The sequence below is a fragment of the Nerophis lumbriciformis genome, linkage group LG25 (genome assembly GCF_033978685.3).
Source record: "Nerophis lumbriciformis linkage group LG25, RoL_Nlum_v2.1, whole genome shotgun sequence".
NCBI lineage: Eukaryota > Metazoa > Chordata > Actinopteri > Syngnathiformes > Syngnathidae > Nerophis > Nerophis lumbriciformis.
This window is the reverse complement of record NC_084572.2, coordinates 2855862-2872852: the sequence shown is the minus strand read 5'-3', so window position 1 is coordinate 2872852 and position 16991 is coordinate 2855862. Positions and strand designations below refer to the sequence as shown.

The following is a 16991-nucleotide window of genomic DNA, read 5'->3' as shown; positions in this document are numbered from 1 at the left end:
AATGCTAACTTTTAGCATGTGTGCTAACGACGGTATGCTAACAGTTAGCATGTCTCGCATTTCAAGTAACACGGCTGCGGAAAGAGGGGAAAAAAAGTGTCAAATTAGATGAACAAGTTAGCATGCTAGCATGCCAATGTTAGCCCACTAACAGTTAGCAGCTGTCACATACCAAGTTATATGACTTTAGGTTAAATGGTTGCAAAATTTGCTCAAAAAGCTAGCACTTTAATGAACATCTAATCTTGTCTTTTTGGCGTTTGTCTCAGAGCAATAGTCCATTAAAATTGAATGTACCCATTCAATTGGTCCATTTTTTTAATTTTTTTTTATTCGTGAACGTCGTTGCCATGGTAACACGAAATATTCCCAATTTAGAGTACCCCTATCGGCGCGAACAAGACCTTTCCTACGGTATACCATATGTGGGGGTTCGTTGGCCGGTTCGTCTCGTATCATTCGCGGCAGAATAAGATAGAACTATAATATTAAACTGAAGTAGGAGCAATAATAATAATTAAAGCTGCAAGCAGCGTTGGTCGGGCCCGCGTATTTGGCAGGTGCTAGTCCTAAGTGTCCCAATACTTTTGTCCAGTTTTAGTAGTACGTGTCCCAATACTTTTGCCCAGTTTTCGTCATAAGTGTCCCAATACTTTTGTCAAGTGTTAGTCCCAAGTGTCCCAATATTTTTGTCCAGTTTACGTTCCAAGTGTCCCAATACTTTTGTCCAGTTATAGTCCTAAGTGTCCCAAAACTTTTGTCCAGTATTAGTCCTAAGTGTCCCGATACTTTTGTCCAGTGTAAGTGTCCCAATACTTTTGTCCAGTGGTATTCCTAAGTGTCCCAATACTTTTGTCCAGTTTTGGTCATAAGTGTCCCAATACTTTTGTCCAGTGGTAGTCATAAGTGTCCCAATACTTTTGTCCAGTGGTAGTCATAGGTGTCCCAATACTTTTGTCCAGTGGTAGTCATAAGTGTCCCAATACTTTTGTCCAGTGGTAGTCATAAGTGTCCCAATACTTTTGTCCAGTGGTAGTCATAAGTGTCCCAATACTTTTGTCCAGTGGTAGTCATAAGTGTCCCAATACTTTTGTCCAGTGGTAGTCATAAGTGTCCCAATACTTTTGTCAAGTTTTTGTGCTATGTGTCCCAATACTTTTGTCAAGTTTTTGTGCTATGTGTCCCAATACTTTTGTCTACTTTTAGTCCGAATTGTATTTGGCAGGTGCTAGTCCTAAGTGTCCCAATACTTTTGTCCAGTTTTAGTAGTACGTGTCCCAATACTTTTGCCCAGTTTTCGTCATAAGTGTCCCAATACTTTTGTCAAGTGTTAGTCCCAAGTGTCCCAATATTTTTGTCCAGTTTACGTTCCAAGTGTCCCAATACTTTTGTCCAGTTATAGTCCTAAGTGTCCCAAAACTTTTGTCCAGTATTAGTCCTAAGTGTCCCGATACTTTTGTCAAGTTGTAGTCCTAAGTGTCCCAATACTTTTGTCCAGTGTAAGTGTCCCAATACTTTTGTCCAGTTTTCGTCCTAAGTGTCCCAATACTTTTGTCCAGTGGTATTCCTAAGTGTCCCAATACTTTTGTGCAGTGTAAGTGTCCCAATACTTTTGTCAAGTTTTGGTCATAAGTGTCCCAATACTTTTGTCCAGTGGTAGTCATAAGTGTCCCAATACTTTTGTCCAGTTTTGGTCATAAGTGTCCCAATACTTTTGTCCAGTGGTAGTCATAAGTGTCCCAATACTTTTGTCCAGTGGTAGTCATAAGTGTCCCAATACTTTTGTCCAGTGGTAGTCATAAGTGTCCCAATACTTTTGTCAAGTTTTTGTGCTATGTGTCCCAATACTTTTGTCTACTTTTAGTCCGAATTGTATTTGGCAGGTGCTAGTCCTAAGTGTCCCAATACTTTTGTCCAGTTTTAGTAGTACGTGTCCCTATACTTTTGTCAAGTGTTAGTCCCAAGTGTCCCAATATTTTTGTCCAGTTTACGTTCCAAGTGTCCCAATACTTTTGTCCAGTTATAGTCCTAAGTGTCCCAAAACTTTTGTCCAGTATTAGTCCTAAGTGTCCCGATACTTTTGTCCAGTGTAAGTGTCCCAATACTTTTTTCCAGTGGTATTCCTAAGTGTCCCAATACTTTTGTGCAGTGTAAGTGTCCCAATACTTTTGTCCAGTTTTGGTCATAAGTGTCCCAATACTTTTGTCCAGTGGTAGTCATAAGTGTCCCAATACTTTTGTCAAGTTTTTGTGCTATGTGTCCCAATACTTTTGTCTACTTTTAGTCCGAATTGTCCCAATACTTTTGTCTAGTGTACCTACCTTGTCTGCATTGTGTGGGCACGCTGGTGCTGCCTGCTTTTAAGCAGCCATCTTACAAAAACAGCAGCGCAGCCGCATCAGCGCAGCGGGTCTTTGAAGGCTCATAAAATGATTTTTTTTGAAGACAACTATTGGTGCTAGTCCATTTACTTGGGAGGTTGGAAGTCCGAGCTGGTAGTGAAGTCACGGCCGAGTTACGAGGTCGGACATCAAGACGGCCACATCCACGAAAGCTATTCTGGTGTTTACGTTGTCTGAATATAAACAACAGGAAGTTGGCAATTCCCCCTTCAACACAAAAAAGTACTAAAAACAGTCACTTTTGCCTCTTTGAGCTGTAATTTGACCCCCTTAACATGCTTCAAAACTCACCGAACTGAACACACACATCAGGACTGGCAAAAATTGCGATCTAATAAAAAAACCTAACCCCAAATCTCAAAATTGTGCTCTAGCGCAATACGGGAAAATATGCAACATTCCAACACGGTGGATGAGGAGGAACAAAACAATGATATTTCTAGCGATGTAGTTTACACTAAAGTAACGTTGCCATAAATAAACAACCAACATTAGATTGTGTATGGCTGGTTTAGTGCGACAAAAACTAACCAGAAGTGCTAATAACAGATATTATATTATAGAGCGCGGGTGTCAAACTTGTTTTCGCTTTTAACGGAGTAGTGCACCTTGGTACTGCCATACCCAGAGGTGGGTAGTAACGCGCTACATTTACTCCATTACATCTACTTGAGTAACTTTTGGGATAAATTGTACTTCTAAGAGTAGTTTTAATGCAACATACTTATACTTTTACTTGAGTATATTTATAGAGAAGAAACGCTACTTTTATTCCGCTACTTTTATCTACATTCAGCTCGCTACTCGCTACTAATTTTTATCGATCTGTTAATGCACGCTTTGTTTGTTTTGGTCTGTCAGACAGACCTTCATAGTGCCTGCGTTTCAACAAATACAGTCACTGGTGACGTTCACTCCGTTCCACCAATCAGATGCAGTCACTGGTGACGTTGGACCAATCAAACAGAGCCAGGCGGTCACATGACCCGACTTAAACAAGTTGAAAAACTTATTGGGGTGTTACCATTTAGTGGTCAATTGTACGGAATATGTACTGTACTGTGCAATCTACTAATAAAAGTTCCAATCAATCAAAAGTGTGAAGGAAAAAAAGACCCTTTTTTATTTCAACCGTACACCCCGTCAAAAGCCTAAAGACTGACTGCACAGTTCCTGTCTTCACAATAAAAGTGCCGCTCCATCGCGCCTGCTCTTTCAAAATAAGAGTCTCCGAAAGCCAGCGCAAACAAGCTAGCAAGCGACGGAGTTTGCCGCCAATGTATTTCTTGTAAAGTGTATAAAAACGAATATGGAAGCTGGACAAATAAGAAGCCAAAAACCAACCACTTTCATGTGGTATTAGACCAGGGGTCGGCAACCCGCGGCTCTAGAGCCGCATGCGGCTCTTTAGCGCCGCCCCAGTGGCTCTCTGGAGCTTTTTCAAAAATGTATGGAAAAAGTTGAGTGGAAAAAAAATTTTTTTTTGTTTTAATATGGTTTCTGTAGGAGGACAAACATGACACAAACCTCCCTAATTGTTATAAAGCACACTGTTTATATTAAACATGCTTCACTGATTCGAGTATTTGGCGAGCACCGTTTTGTCCTACTAATTTTGGCAGTCCTTGAACTCACCTTAGTTTGTTTACATGTATATTTTTCTGCGACTTTCTAGGACGTGTTTTATGCCACTTCTTTTTCTGTCTCATGTTGTCCACCAAACTTTTAATGTTGTGCATGAATATACAAAGGTGAGTTTTGTTGATGTTGTTGACTTGTGTGGAGTGCTAATCAGACATATTTGGTCACTGCATGACTGCGAGCTAATCGATGCTAACATGCTATTTAGGCTAGCTATATGTACATATTGCATCATTATGCCTCAATTGTAGCTATATTTGAGCTCATTTAGTTTCCTTTAAGTCATATTAATTCAATTTATATCTCATGACACACTATCTGTATGTAATATGGCTTTTAATTTGTTGTGGCTCCAGACAGATTTGTTTTTGTATTTTTGGTCCAATATGGCTCTTTCAACATTTTGGGTTGCCAACCCCTGTATTAGACAGAAAGGAGGAACTATCTTTCTCCTCCATTTGAAAACGTGGACGTTATCATCACTACTGTCTGATTACAATCAATGCAAGTCATCAGAATCAGGTAATACACCAACTTATATTCTTGTCTTCATGAAAGAAAGGAATCTATATGTGTTAAACATGCATGTATATTCATTAAAACACCTTTAACATGTAAACAAAAACGGCAAAATAAATAAATATAAATTATATACTGTATATATCAATGTATGTATATATATATGTGTGTGTATATATATATATATATATATATATATATATATATAATATGTGTGTGTGTGTGTATATGTTACTCATCAGTTACTCAGTACTTGAGTAGTTTTTTCACAACATACTTTTTACTTTTACTCAAGTAAATATTTGGGTGACTACTCCTTACTTTTACTTGAGTAATAAATCTCTAAAGTAACAGTACTCTTACTTGAGTACAATTTCTGGCTACTCTACCCACCTCTATACCTTACATACTGTTGAAGTATGGGGGAATACTTACCACAACACAATTCATCCTCTGATTATATTACAGAAAAGAGCAGTGCGGATCATTCACAACGTTGGTTATTTAGAACATACTCATAATCTTTATGCCACACTTGCCAACCTTGAGACCTCCGAGGTGGTCGGGGTGGGGCGGGGGCGTGGTTGGGGTTCGGGGCTAAGAGGGGAGGAGTATATTTACAGCTAGAATTCACCAAGTCAAGTATTTTATTTATATATATGTATGTATGTATGTATGTATGTATGTATGTATGTATGTGTGTGTATATATATATATATGTATATATATATGTATATATATATATATATGTATGTATGTATATATATATGTATATATATATATATATATGTATGTATGTATGTATGTGTATATAAGAAATACTTGAATTTCAGTGTTCATTTATTTACACACATACACACACATAACACTCATCTACTCATTGTTGAGTTAAGGGTTGAATTGTCCATCCTTGTTCTATTCTGTCACTATTTTTCCAACCATGCTGAACACCCTTTCGCAGGTACCCAGAAAGGTTTCGAGTACCACCAAAAAAACGGAATCTCTGAAGACAGTATACAAATCTGTGTTAAAGGTGTACAAATACTGTTTGTATAATAAGCATGTTATTTTTTTTTTACAAATGAGGGTTAAGAGTTCAGTTCTAAAAAAAAAAAAAAAAATGTGGCTTAAGTACAGTTTTTTAATTGAGCTGCTGCATTTTTTGGTTGGGTTGTTTATTTATTTTGAGGAACTTCTATACATTTCTAAAAGGGGAGGAATGTAATAGAGTGATCTATGTTTTGTCTGTTGCCATCTCCTGGTGAATGTTGGCTATAGCGTACTGGGGTTACTTTTTGGTTGGCCAACGATTTACGCGGTGTTGCGCACCTGACGTCACTCAGGTCCGCATGGAGCTGGAGAGGGGCGTGGCTTCCAGCTCCGCCTGAACTTCGGGAGATTTTCGGGAGAAAATTTTGTCTCGGGAGGTTTTCGGGAGAGGTGCTGAATTTCGGGAGTCTCCCCGGAAAATCCGGGAGGGTTGGCTAGTATGGTTTATGCAATCAAAGTTGCTCAAATTTGATGACCTTGTTAAATATAATACATTAATAATCTTATATAAAGCATTTAACAAATTACTGCCGCCTAATCTACAACGTTTTTTTTTATAAGACGAGTGCAGGCTCATAACTTAAGAGCCTTTGGATATTTATTGCCGAGAGCTCAAACCACGTTTTTGTGTGTCTGTATGCGCAGTAAAACTATGGAACAAACTGGTTACAACACAAATGATGCCAAACTATTAATCGTTTGAACTATTATACAAACATGGGGTCTGGTTCAAATATAGAGATGCTGCTATACTCTGTCTCAAAGTGTTAACATGTGCTCAATGTTTCCTTACCATTATTGCTATGTTGTCTATTACCATTGTTGGTATATTCATTATTCTTACATTGTTGATACAAATGATTGTTACAGTGTAGGGATGTCCCGATCCGATATTTGGATCGGATCGGCCGCCGATATTTGCCAAAAAATGCGTATCGGCAAGGCATGGGAAAATGCCGATCCAGTTTAAAAAAAAACAAACTCCGGTCCGTGTTTTCCAACGCACCTATTTAAATAATACATTCCACTTTTCTGCTTATCCCTAATTTCCGTTCCGCATTTTCCAGCACACCTTCAACACATCCACAGGTCTATATGGATTCTCACGCAGTTGCCTTTAGCTGCTGGCATTACACGACAGGCTCTTCCCACTCTTTCCTGTGTCTCCCTCTCACAGACAGCAAGCGCAACTTCTTACATACGTCACATACGTATACGTCCTCTCCCAGCAGAGAGGTAGCAGCATGGCTAACGTTAGCTGTGATGCTAGCGCAGCCGCTAAGGTGCGCGCCTGCTCAAACGTCCTCTGCGCACGGCAAATCTATGCCACGCACAAAATCAAATAAAAAAATCAGCGCATAACAATTTTCGACACACGGACACGACAGAGAAAACAGTTTTCGTCATCATTGTTCAAATATTGTGACGTCTGTCGAGACGCTTATCTCCATTCGGTGCCACACGTCCACACCATCAAAATGGCGAGGCAAAAATGTCCACATCAACACCATATGAAAACATTAGTGATTTTTTTTTAGTTGTGATTTCCTTCTCTGCATGAAAGTTTAAAAGTAGCATATATTAATGCAGTATGAAGAAGAATGTTTTAATGTAGACATGCAAGCCTTGAAAGAAAATGTTGAAAATCAAGACTACATTTCCTGCAAATGGGTGCATTTCTACCCTATATTTTAACTTTAGATTTATTCTCATATCAAACTCTTTTGGCTGTCTTTTTGACACTTACATCCACACCCTGGATTATAAATAATGTAAATAATTCAATGTGATTATCTTGTGTGATGACTGTATTATGATGATAGTATATATCTGATAGTATATATCTGCATCATGAATCAATTTAAGTGGACCCCGACTTAAACAAGTTGAAAAACTTATTGGGGTGTTACCATTTAGTGGTCAATTGTACGGAATATGTACTTCACTGTGCAACCTACTAATAAAAGTCTCAATCAATCAATCAAAACACATAGAATCATCATACTGCTGTGATTATATGCATCAAGTGTTCATTCAAGGCTAAGGCAAAATATGGAGATATATATCGTGTATCGCAATATGGCCTTAAAATATCGCAATATTAAAAAAAGGCCATATCGCCCAGCCCTAGTTCAATGATGCCATTTCTGTTTGTCATGTATAATTTTGTCTATTTTGTGTTTATCCTTGAATAAACAGGTCAGTTTCTTGTTACCAACCATTGTGTATTATTCAAACTCCCCTAATTCAGCTGGCTAGTTGTTATCAAGAGTACTAAAACCCTTTTCAACATGATTCTGACAACTAAGTAGGCTAAATTACTTTAAACTTTAATACATGCTCGGATAGGCCAGTATCGGTCAGTATCGGTATCGCATCGGAAGTGCAAAAACAATATCGGTATCGGATCGGAAGTGTAAAAACCTGGATCGGGACATCCCTATTACAGTGTAATAATTATTGTTACCTGTGGTAATGCCACTATGATACAACATGTGTATTATAATCCTTGAACAAAGTCAGAGTGAAACTCATGTGAATAATCACTGAATGGAGAACTGGGGGTGGGATTAAATAAATGATCTTCTTCCCACTCCCTTTCAGGCAAAACTGGACAATCATGCATTACATACTATACATTACCTTTTGCACTATATTAATTAGGGCCCGCATGGCCCATTGCAAAAGGACTCCCGAAGGGAGTCCTTATGCAATGGGACATAAGGACCTATTGAATTTCTAAGGTTTTATTATTATTATTCCGCAACTTTGCGCTGTAATTTGACCCCCTTAACATACTTCAAAACTCACCAAATTTTACACACACATCAGTAATATACGGCAAAACTTTTTATCAAAAAACCAAACCTCAAAATTGCGCTCTAGCGCCCCCTACGAAAAAAACAAACTAGACTGCCTGTAACTCCCACTAGGAAGGTCGGAGAGACATGAAACAGAAACCTTTTATGTAGGTGTGACTTAGACCTAGATTTCATAATAGTATATTCTCGGGCAAAAATCAACAGGAAGTTGGCAATTCCCCCTTCAAGACAAAAAAGTACTAAAAACAGTAACTTTTGCCCAGGCCCGGCCCTAACCAATCTGGCGCCCTAGGCAAGATTTTAGGTGGCGCCCCCCCACATCGGCAGTGAAGTGTATATACTCACAAGAAACCGAATAGCTTTGTCTTTGACCTTTTTTTTTACTTAAAGAAAGCAAATTAACAATCAGAATAGTTAACAAGATAAAAAAAATATGAATAAATAAATGAATGCAAAAAATAAAAAATGAATATATGAAATACAATATTTTTTACATACATATTGCTTAATTTACATTAATGATGTGCACTTTAACAACTAGGCTTACAACTATACCTAATATATAAAGGGGTGGAAAAGTGACTATTACCTGCAGGGCAAACATTAGCTAACCAGAAGGCAATAACAATGTAAACAAAAAACACCTGCTTAAAAGATCTAATACAAATGTCCCTGAGGAATGTAAGGTGGGAGTACTGTAATTACCTAACGTTACATTATTATTTTCCATAACAATTTAGCCCCCTCCACAATATTAACCCGACGTTAAAACAGAACTAGCTATTTATTGATTAGCAATTGCCGAATCATGTAACATTAGCTTAATGCTAAAAAGCCAGGTTACTATTCTGTAACAGACAAATAATTTCATGTAGGCTAACGTTACCTACCTGCTACCTCTTGTCTTTTTCTCGTTTCTCCTCCTCTTCTTTTCTCTTTTTTCTTCCCTGGGCACCTGACAGTTTTGGCCGTTTTGACATCTTGTGTTGATTTTTTGATGTGGTGACGTCCAAAAAGAGTCATGATACGGGAAGGGAGGGGGCGCACCGTGCGGGGGGGGGGGGGGGGGCGTGTAATGTTGTAACAAATAATATTTCCATTATATAGGCTTTACTTTGCATTTTAATTAACGTTGGATTATTTTTTGTATTTAGAAATAATAGTACCAACTTTTTTTTCTTTTTCCTCCAACATTTGTGGCACTGGCGTGGCGCCCCCTGATGGACGGCGCCCTTAGCATTTGCCTATACGGCCTATGCCACGGTCCGGCCCTGCTTTTGCCTCTTTCAGCTGTATTTTCACCCTCTTAACATTCTTCAAAACTCACCAAACTGAACACACACATCAGGATTGGCAAAAATTGCGATCTAATAAAAAAACCTAACCCCAAATCTCAAAATTGCGCTCTAGCGCAATTTTTGAATAAAACGCAGAAAAAACTGCTCCTCGGAAGAAAAAAATGACAAAACTGCCTGTAACTCCCACTGGGAAGGTCGGAGAGACATGAAACAAAAACCTCTATGTAGGTCTCACTTAGACCTACATTTCATATATTGACAACCCCCAGCAAAAATCAACAGGAAGTTTGCAATTTCCCCTTCAAAACAAATTTTTTTTTTATAAACCGGTCACTTCTCTTCAAACATTATCTCCTCTGAGCGCGTTTGTCGTATCAGCTTCAAAATAACACAGGAGAGAGATTGAACCCTTCCAAATAAAAGCTATCGAAATAATTTTTCTAACTGCTCCGGTTTTGATTTTATGAGCCTTCAAAGAACCGCTGCGCAGCTGTTTTTTTAAGATGGCTGCTTAAAAGCAGGAAGCACCAACGTGCCCACACAATGCAGACAAGGTAGGTACACTAGACAAAAGTCTTGGGACACTTCAGACTAAAAGTAGACAAAAGTATTGGGACACTTGGGACTAAAACTTGACAAAAGTATTGGGACACTTAGGACTAGCACCTGCCAAATACGCGGGCCCGACCAATGCTGCTTGCAGCTTTTAATTTATATTATTATGTGTTGTCAACTTTTGTACTTTTTATGTCATTGCCTGAAATAAATGAAAATAAACAACACTTTTTTACATAATTTTTACAGTGTATATATTATTTTAATTTTTTTGGGCCCGGATTTGCAGTCCATTTTCTCTCTTGAAATGAAATGAAAATGAATGAAATAAGTTTATTGATTATTATCTTTTGTAGTTTATAGCTTTGATGTAAGCTACCTAGCGACAAGGGTCTAAAAGTAGCTAAGCTCATTCTAAAATGTAGTTAAGCTTAGCCAAATGGAACGCAGCATATATATATATATACGCCCCTGGGCACAACATAAGCGGGCAGTTTGTGTGGGCACCAAGTTAATTTGCATCTGAAAAGGACAAGACATTCCTTTTTGAGGACAACTATGTCGGAATTGTGGAAATGGAGGAAAGCAGCAGCTGTGAAACAAGAGAGGCCGTCTTTGCGCCATCACCGGATGTCTGCCTGCAAACATGTCCTGACATTTCTCCCCCAAACATTGTCTCATTCCAATGGAAGAGTAGCCACTAGCCAGCAGGAATGTGAACAACGTGTGATGCAAGATGGCTGTTGTTGTTGTTGCTAAACTACTGCTTCTCAACCTTTTTGACCAACTTTTCCATGATAGAGGGACCCTACAAATATTAACACTGAGTTAGTAATTAGGGCCCGCATGGCCCATTGCATAAGGACTCCCACAGGGAGTCCTTATGCAATGGGACATAAGGACCTATTGAATTTGTAAGGTTTTATTCTTTATTAGGGCCCGCATGGCCCATTGCTTATTATTATTCTTCCGCAACTTTGCGCTGTAATTTGACCCCCTTAACATACTTCAAAACTCACCAAATTTGACACACACATCAGTAATATACGGCAAAACTTTTTATCAAAAAACCAAACCTCATAACTCAAAATTGCGCTCTAGCGCCCCCTACGAAGAAAAAAAAACTAGACTGCCTGTAACTCCCACTAGGAAGGTCGGAGAGACCCATCCATCCATCCATTTACTACCGCTTATTCCCTTTGGGGTCGCGGGGGGCGCTGGAGCCTACATGAAACAAAAACCTTTATGTAGGTGTGACTTAGACCTAGATTTCATAATAGTACATTCTCGGGCTAAAATCAACAGGAAGTTGGCAATTCCCCCTTCAAGACAAAAAAGTACTAAAAACAGTCACTTTTGCCTCTTTGAGCTGTATTTTGACCCCCTTAACATGCTTCAAAACTCACCAAACTGAACACACACATCAGGACTGGCAAACATTGCGATCTAAAAAAAAAACCTAACCCCAAATCTCAAAATTGCGCTCTACTGCAATTTTTTAATAAAACTAAAAAAAAACTGCTCCTCGGAAGAAAAAAATGACAAAACTGCCTGTAACTCCCACTGGGAAGGTCGGAGAGACATGAAACAAAAACCTCTATGTAGGTCTCACTTAGACCTACATTTCATAATAGTACATTCTCGGGCTAAAATCAACAGGAAGTTGGCAATTCCCCCTTCAAGACAAAAAAGTACTAAAAACAGTCACTTTTGCCTCTTTGAGCTGTAATTTGACCCCCTTAACATGCTTCAAAACTCACCAAACTGAACGCACACATCAGGACTGGCAAAAATTGTGATCTAATAAAAAAACCTAACCCCAAATCCCAAAATTGTGCTCTAGCGCAATTTTTTAATAAAACGCACAAAAACTGCTCCTCGGATGAAAAAACTGACAAAACTGCCTGTAACTCCCACTGGGAAGGTCGGAGAGACATGAAACAAACACCTCTATGTAGGTCTCACTTAGACCTACATTTCATATATTGACAACCCCCAGCGGGCAGCACAGTGGCAGAGGGGTTAGTGCATCTGCCTCACAATACGAAGGTCCTGAGTAGTCTTGGGTTCAATCCCGGGTTCGGGATCTTTCTGTGTGGAGTTTGCATGTTCTCCCCGTGACTGTGTGGGTTCCCTCCGGGTACTCCGGCTTCCTCCCACCTCAGTGGCCTAGTGGTTAGAGTGTCCGTCCTGAGATCGGTAGGTTGGGAGTTCAAATCCCGGCCGAGTCATACCAAAGACTATAAAAATGGGACCCATTACCTCCCTGCTTGGCACTCAGCATCAAGGGTTGGAATTGGGGGTTAAATCACCAAAATGATTCCCGGGCGCAGCCACCGCTGCTGCCCACTGCTCCCCTCACCTCCCAGGGGGTGATCAAGGGTGATGGGTCAAATGCAGAGAATAATTTCGCCACACCTAGTGTGTGTGTGACAATCATTGGTACTTTAACTTTAACTTTCAAAGACATGCACCTGGGGATAAGTTGATTGGCAACACTAAATTGGCCCTAGTGTGTGGATGTTGTCTGTCTATCTGTGTTGGCCCTGCGATGAGGTGGCGATTTGTCCAGGGTGTACCCCGCCTTCCGCCCGATTGTAGCTGAGATAGGCTCCAGCGCCCCCCGCGACCCCAAAAGGGAATAAGCGGTAGAAAATGGATGGATGGATGGATGGACAACCCCCAGCAAAAATCAACAGGAAGTTTGCTATTCCCCCTTCAAAACAACATTTTTGTAAAAACCGGTCACCTTTCTTCAAACATTATCTCCTCTGAGCGCGTTTGTTGTTTCGGCTTCAAACTACCACAGGAGAGAGATTGAACCCTTCTGATTAAAAGTTGGCGAAAGAGTTTTGATACCTGCTCCGGTTTTCATTTTATGACCTTTCAAAGAACCTCTGCGCTGATGCTGCTGTTTTTTCAAGACGGCTGCTTAAAAGCAGGCAGCACCAACGTGCCCACACAATGCAGACAAGGTAGGTACACTAGACAAAAGTATTGGGACAATTCGGACTAAAAGTAGACAAAAGTATTAGGACACTTATGACTACCACTGGACAAAAGTATTGGGACACATAGCACAAAAACTTGACAAAAGTATTGGGACACTTATGACTACCACTGGACAAAAGTATTGGGACACTTACACTGCACAAAAGTATTGGGACACTTACGAATACCAATGGACAAAAGTATTGGGACACTTAGGACGAAAACTGGACAAAAGTATTGGGACACTTAGAACTACAACTTGACAAAAGTATCGGGACACTTAGGACTAATACTGGACAAAAGTTTTGGGACACTTAGGACTATAACTGGACCAAAGTATTGGGACACTTGGAACGTAAACTGGACAAAAATATTGGGACACTTGGGACTAACACTTGACAAAAGTATTGGGACACTTATGACGAAAACTGGGCAAAAGTATTGGTACACGTACTACTAAAACTGGACAAAAGTATTGGGACACTTAGGACTAGCACCTGCCAAATACGCGGGCCCGACTAACGCTGCTTGCAGCTTTAATTATTATTATTATTATTATTATTATTGCTCCTACTTCAGTTTAATATTATAGTTCTATCTTATTCTGCCGCGAATGATACGAGACGAACCGGCCAACGAACCCCCACATATGGTATACCGTAGGAAAGGTCTTGTTCGCGCCGATAGGGGTACTCTAAATTGGGAATATTTCGTGTTACCATGGCAACGACGTTCACGAATTAAAAAAAACAAAAAAAAACTGGACCAATTGAATGGGTACATTCAATTTTAATGGACTATCGCTCTGAGACAAACGCCAAAAAGACAAGATTAGATGTTCATTAAAGTGCTAGCTTTTTGAGCAAATTTTGCAACCATTTAACCTAAAGTCATATAACTTGGTATGTGACAGCTGCTAACTGTTAGTGTGCTAACTTAAGCATGCTAACTTGTTCATCTAATTTGACACTTTTTTTTCCTCTTTCCGCAGCCGTGTTACTTGAAATGTGAGACATGCTAACTGTTAGCATACCGTCGTTAGCACACATGCTAAAAGTTAGCATTTTAATGTATGCATGCTAACGTTTTAGGCTAGCTCTGAAGCTCTTTTTGTACAGTTACCACTATATAGCTCGGTTGGTAGAGTGGCCGTGCAAGCAACTTGAGGGTTCCAGGTTCGATCCCCGCTTCCGCCATCCTAGTCACTGCCGTTGTGTCCTTGGGCAAGACACTTTACCCACCTGCTCCCAGTGCCACCCACACTGGTTTAAATGTAACTTAGATATTGGGTTTCACTATGTGAAAGCGCTTTGAGTATCTAGAGAAAAGCGCTATACAGGTAAAAGCCAGTAAATTAGAATATTTTGAAAAACTTGATTTATTTCAGTAATTGCATTCAAAAGGTGTAACTTGTACATTATATTTATTCATTGCACACAGACTGATGCATTCAAATGTTTATTTCATTTAATTTTGATGATTTGAAGTGGCAACAAATGAAAATCCAAAATTAGAATATTGTGTAAGGCTAATACAAAAAAGGGATTTTTAGAAATGTTGGCCAACTGAAAAGTATGAAAATGAAAAATATGAGCATGTACAATACTCAATACTTGGTTGGAGCTCCTTTTGCCTCAATTACTGCGTTAATGCGGCGTGGCATGGAGTCCATGAGTTTCTGGCACTGCTCAGGTGTTATGAGAGCCCAGGTTGCTCTGATAGTGGCCTTCAACTCTTCTGCGTTTTTGGGTCTGGCATTCTGCATCTTCCTTTTCACAATACCCCACAGATTTTCTATGGGGCTAAGGTCAGGGGAGTTGGCGGGCCAATTTAGAACAGAAATACCATGGTCCGTAAACCAGGCACGGGTAGATTTTGCGCTGTGTGCAGGCGCCAAGTCCTGTTGGAACTTGAAATCTCCATCTCCATAGAGCAGGTCAGCAGCAGGAAGCATGAAGTGCTCTAAAACTTGCTGGTAGACGGCTGCGTTGACCCTGGATCTCAGGAAACAGAGTGGACCGACACCAGCAGATGACATGGCACCCCAAACCATCACTGATGGTGGAAACTTTACACTAGACTTCAGGCAACGTGGATCCTGTGCCTCTCCTGTCTTCCTCCAGACTCTGGGACCTCGATTTCCAAAGGAAATGCAACATTTGCATGGTTGGGTGATGGTTTGGGGTGCCATGTCATCTGCTGGTGTCGGTCCACTCTGTTTCCTGAGATCCAGGGTCAACGCAGCCGTCTACCAGCAAGTTTTAGAGCACTTCATGCTTCCTGCTGCTGACCTGCTCTATGGAGATGGAGATTTCAAGTTCCAACAGGACTTGGCGCCTGCACACAGCGCAAAATCTACCGGTGCCTGGTTTACGGACCATGGTATTTCTGTTCTAAATTGGCCCGCCAACTCCCCTGACCTTAGCCCCATAGAAAATCTGTGGGGTATTGTGAAAAGGAAGATGCAGAATGCCAGACCCAAAAACGCAGAAGAGTTGAAGGCCACTATCAGAGCAACCTGGGCTCTCATAACACCTGAGCAGTGCCAGAAACTCATCGACTCCATGCCACGCCGCATTAACGCAGTAATTGAGGCAAAAGGAGCTCCAACCAAGTATTGAGTATTGTACATGCTCATATTTTTCATTTTCATACTTTTCATTTGGCCAACATTTCTAAAAATCCCTTTTTTGTATTAGCCTTAAGTAATATTCTAATTTTGTGACACACGGAATTTTGGATTTTCATTTGTTGCCACTTCAAATCATCAAAATTAAATGAAATAAACATTTGAATGCATCAGTCTGTGTGCAATGAATACATATAATGTACAAGTTACACATTTTGAATGCAATTACTGAAATAAATCAAGTTTTTCAAAATATTCTAATTTACTGGCTTTTACCTGTATATATTGTATTTTATTATATATATTGTGTGTGTGTATATATATTGTTTGTGTGTGTATATATTTTGTGTATGTGTTTCTATATATATAGTGTGTGTGTGTGTATATATTGTATTTGTTTATATATATTGTGTGTGTGTGTATATGTGCGTGTATATAGTGTGTATATATATTTTATGTGTGTGTCTGTATATATTGTGTGTGTGTGTGTATATATATGTTTGTGTGTATTTGTGTATGTGTCTATATATACTGTGTGTGTGTGTATATATTGTATTTGTTTATATATATTGTGTGTGTGTGTGTGTATATAGTGTGTGTGTGTATATATATTGTGTGTGTGTATATATTGTGTGTGTGTATATATTTTATGTGTGTGTTTATATAGTTTGTGTGTATTTGTGTATGTGTCTATATATACTGTGTGTGTGTGTGTGTGTATATATTGTATTTGTTTATATATATTGTGTGTGTGTGTGTATATATACTGTGTGTGTGTGTGTGTGTATATTGTATTTTATTATATATATTGTGCGTGTGTATATGTGCATGTATATAGTGTGTGTGCGTGTATATATTTTTGTGTGTATATATATTGTATGTGTGTGTATATATTTTATGTGTGTGTGTATATATATTGTTTGTGTGTATTTGTGTATGTGTTTCTATATATTGTGTGTGTATATAGAGAAATCACCACCAAAGTGGTGAAAAAATGTCAACAAGATTCCCGTTTGAAGCGTGGCGCCACTTGTAATGAGACACGAGGTGATGTCAGTCGTGCGGTTGTTTGAGATCACAGCCA

At 39.4% G+C, this 16991-nt stretch overlaps 1 protein-coding gene across 2 annotated transcripts in view; it reads left to right on the top strand.

The window, feature by feature from the left end:
- The window catches only part of LOC133621511 (CD9 antigen-like), a 38561-nt gene that overhangs the window by 14080 nt on the left and 7490 nt on the right, over positions 1-16991 (top strand). The gene's annotated exons all lie outside the window — the stretch shown is intronic.